The 4,444-nt window shown below is 41.9% G+C and overlaps 2 long non-coding RNA genes across 2 annotated transcripts; both read left to right on the top strand.

The window, feature by feature from the left end:
- The first annotated feature begins 2,578 nt into the window (after window positions 1-2,578).
- LOC112180824 lies at window positions 2,579-3,457 on the top strand. Its single transcript, XR_002928526.2, has 2 exons — window positions 2,579-3,080; window positions 3,166-3,457. It is a non-coding gene; the product is annotated as an uncharacterized LOC112180824 (long non-coding RNA).
- A 231-nt stretch (window positions 3,458-3,688) lies between these two features.
- Window positions 3,689-3,912, top strand: LOC112180875. The gene is made up of 2 exons (XR_002928540.2): window positions 3,689-3,761; window positions 3,819-3,912. It is a non-coding gene; the product is annotated as an uncharacterized LOC112180875 (long non-coding RNA).
- Window positions 3,913-4,444: the final 532 nt, after the last annotated feature.

A 4,444-nucleotide genomic window follows, 5' to 3' on the forward strand; every position in this document is an offset into this window, starting at 1 on the left:
AGCCACAGGTGCAAACACCTCAGTATAATCGATCCCATACTATTGAGCATACCCCTTAACAACAAGCCATGCTTTGCATTTATCCACTTCTCCACTTTCATTCAACTTTGTTTTGAATATCCATTTTACTCCGATAGTTTTTGCTCCTTTTGGCAACTCGGTCAATTCCCAAGTACCATTTTTCACTTTTGTGCGCCTCTTCAAACGTAGTTGGATCGGACGTAGAGGTGAACATCACAAGATTGTGCAACTCTTCTTCTTCTGACAGCCCTTCTCCACTTTCATAGTCTTGCATCCACACTGGTAATCTCCTTGTCCTCCCTTCTTGTTGAGCTTCTTCTTCCGACTGATTTGAGGAAGAGCTAGTTGCTCCTTCTCCTTCAGCTTCTTCTTCTTCGTTGCTAGTTGCTCCTTCTCCTTCAGCTCCTTCTTCTTCGTCACTTTCCCCAGACTCATTTCTCTCTTCTTCACTATTATTCCAGTCTAACACATCAAGCTTCACTTCTTCAGCACTTCTTTTCCAGTCCCAGCTTGCATCTTCTTCAAAAATGACATCTCTGCTAATCACAATGCGCTTAGAAGTAGGATCATAGAGCCTGTAGGCTTTGCTTTCTTCACTAATCCCCAACATCACACACTTGAAGCTTTTATCATCCAATTTCTTCCTTCTAGCTTCTGGAACATGGACATGTGCAATGCATCCAAAGACCCTGAAGTGGTGAACCGATGGTTTGATGCCACTCCAAGCTTCTTCTGGAGTCAATTCCTTCACTACCAAGGTGGGGCTTCGATTGAGAATGTATACAGTCCAGTTGACTGCTTCAGGCCAAAAAAACTTTGGAACTTGTTTCTCTGACAACATGCTTCGAACCATATTCATAATGGTTCGATTCTTTCTCTCAGCCACCCCGTTTTGTTGAGGGGTGAAGGCAGTTGTCAATTGCCTGCTTATACCATGTGAACTACAGAAAGCATTAAACTCCTGAGAAGTAAATTCTCCTCCCCTATCTGTTCGAAGACATTTAATTGAAGCCCCTGATTCTTTCTCAACTACACTCTTGAAGTTCTTAAATGAAGCAAAGGCTTGAGACTTTTCAGATAAGAAAGACACCCAAATTTTCCGACTATAATCATCTATAAAAGTGATCAAGTACCTTTTTCCACTGCTTGACAGAGGTGTGATCGGTCCACAAATATCCGAGTGCACTAGCTGAAGTTTGTGTGAGGCTCTCCATAAGCTTTTCTTTGGTATGGACTCCCTGTGCTGCTTGCCTATCATACAGTGTGTGCACAACTTGGTTGGTGTCTTTATTTCCGGCAAACCCTTCACAAGCTTCTTATATTGCAGAGTTCTTAATCCCTTATAGCCAAGGTGGCCGTAATGACAATGCCATAATTGAGTACTGTCTTCAAACGCAGTTTGGAAGCAGGTTAAGGTCTCAGACATGACTGCAAGGAGCACAAACATTCTATTGGCGGTCATATTGGTTTCCATAATCAAACCTTTCTTTGGATGATAAACACGGCACTTCCCATCTTGAATCAAGATTGCAACCCCTTTTTCTTGTAGCTGACCGATGCTAAGCAAATTGTTCTTCAGCTCCGGTATATAATAGACATCAGTGATCACATGTGTGATTCCATTGATGTGTAGTCTAACATTTCCCTTCCCCATCACTACCATCTTGGAGTTGTTACCAAGCTTCACATGTTGTCGAAATTGCTCTGATACCACTTGTTGTATAAATCTTGCACTCACACAATACAATATTTGGGAGAATTCCCCTGTTTTTCAATACTGAATATGTTGGCTTATATAGCCTTACAAAGAAATAGCTAGTAACAAATAGCATAACGTAGAGGAAACATTCAAACCTAACTTATTGCCCTCATAAGTAGGATTTAATATCTAACGTACTGCCCTAATAAATAGGGTTTATTTCCTGCAATAACTCAAACTTGAACGTTTAGAATAACAGCTAATAAATAGGGTTTATTTCCTGCAATAACTCAAACTTGAACGTTTAGAATAACAGCTAAGCCATAGCTGTTCCAACAGATATATATGACTAGTAATAGTCGAGTTGTACCACAAGAAATCAGAAATGAGGAATTGTTATGGGTACTGGAGTCCGACATGAAAAGTGAAGTATTATTGACCATTTGACCAATCATGAAATTTTGAGGATGAAATTTATTTAAGGGGGGTGGAACTGTGAGCCCCGGAAAAAATATATTGAGCTTAGTAGAGATCGTACAAGAAATTATTTAACGACTTCGATAAATGTTAAAGTGCTTCAGAATATTTTCAGAAAATTACACAAGGTGAAATCCTTGATTTAAGGATTGATAATAAACTACATGACACAACGAATTCGTGTAAATTTTTGGGGAATTTTTCGGATACCGGAACTAATTTTTACGAATTTCGGAAGTTGGGAAACATTGAAATAATTATGGAAAAAGAAAAGAAATTCTACGGTGCGATCCGGACCGTTGATCAAGCACCGCTTCATCCTAGCCCTTGAAATAGAATGGAAATTAGGTATTTATACCCCTTGATCAGATCAAGGATCGTGATCACTCCCAGAAAACTCGAGAGAGAGCATCAGAGCTCTCTGACCCGAGACACAACCGCGACCTGACAACGTGACCCGACCGAAACTTTCACGTCCGGCCACCCCACGACGGGGCGCGGGCACCTTCGTCTTCGTCTCGCTGTCGCCCACCTCCTTGTGACATTAGATCGTCCATGCATTGAACGAAGAAGGAGAATCGAAGACCCGAAGCTCCGAGTCTTCTCCGACGATTTCTGCAAATTCCGGCGACTCCGACCACCATCTGAGCTGCGTGTGGCATGAAAATCACTCCTCTCGTCATGCTCTTCAAGTCTGTGTAATTATTTCTTCCATTCGATCGATTTTGACTGATTTGCATTTTGGGTAGCCACGGCTCCGCCGTGTTCTTCGAATCCGGCAACTTCTCCGGCGCTTCTAGCTTGATTGGCATGTAAACATAGTCTGCGAGTTCGATCAAGTTTTTGGAGAAGCTGTGTTTGGGTGCACTCGGCCTCCACTAAGGTTCTCTCCGACGACTTTTCTGGTTTGTCTTTTGATCGATTTAAGTATTAGACTATGGACTGAGGCTTAGTTGTGTTGAATACAGAATTGGGGAATTAGTTAGCTACACCGGCTTGGACTTGTTGTGTTCTCCCTAAGAGTGCAGACTTTGATCTAAGTTGATCACAAGGTGAGTTGGATTTGTTGGAGAAATTCTGGGAAATTTCCTTGTAGCTGATTGCTGGTGTATGTATGATAATCATATCCTGTAGTGAAGGATGGTAATTTGAGTTGTTTCCGGTCTGCAAGCTTGATGTTTAGTTGATTGTTAAAGCCTTAAGTTTTGAATTGGTTTGTTTTGAATTTGTTGAATGAATCGAGATCGTTTGTTAACGAAACAAAGGAATTTGAGATGATTTTCTCCGTTGCCTATGCATATGTCAAAGTGACAGTAAAGAAGACGAAAAAATTAATATATTGGGTGACCTTAGTTGGGTGCACTTAATATATATACTTGGTCGATATTGCAATTTATGTAAGGGTATTATGGACAATTTATGTAAGGGTATTATGGACACTTTAAAATTTGGTGAAGTTCTCTGACTCGAATAATAGAAAGGGAAAATGAATTGAACTCCTTTTTTTTTTTTTTTGGTCAATGATTATATTAGAAGATCCAAAGGATCAAGCAAAATACAAGAGGTACATAAGACCCCAGATAAAGAGGCACAAAAGGCCCCAAATAACAAAATACAAGAGGTACATAAGACCCCAGATAAAGAGGCACAAAGGCCCAGATACAGAGGCACACAGGCCCAGCAAATGAGGCACACAGGCCCAGCAAACATTTAAATAAGAAAACCCTACAGAAATAGCTATCAGGCCCCAAGAGGAAGACATCTCCCTTCTCAGAACCCTACTGCCGCCGATTCCATATCCTAGCTGGAAGAGAAATAGCCGCCATAGCACCATCTTGCCTCTTTCAACACCGATTGGGACACACATAGGGCTCAAGAACGCCCATGAAGCACCGAGTAACCTAGCAGTGTGTGTTTGCCGAAGCAATCGAGCCACACGTAATTGGGGAACGAATAAACCGCCAACGGGCGTTAGATCGTTTAGGGGTGGTGTAGAATGAAGCAAATCTGGAATCCATAGTGACCAATTCCATCCAAGAGGATATAGACTTATTAACAATAAAACAACGAGCACAAAGAAATTACTAACTATAGAGCAACTAGGAAGAACAAACCACCAGCAAGGCCCATAAACAAATGCTCGGCCTAACCACCACACATTCGGAGGCGCTGTGGCACACCAAACCGGTCGGCAGCGCACACCGTCGACACCACGCCGCTGCGCCATAGCCCCACCTTGCTGTGCCG

This window comes from Rosa chinensis, chromosome 7 (assembly GCF_002994745.2).
Source record: "Rosa chinensis cultivar Old Blush chromosome 7, RchiOBHm-V2, whole genome shotgun sequence".
Lineage (NCBI taxonomy): Eukaryota > Viridiplantae > Streptophyta > Magnoliopsida > Rosales > Rosaceae > Rosa > Rosa chinensis.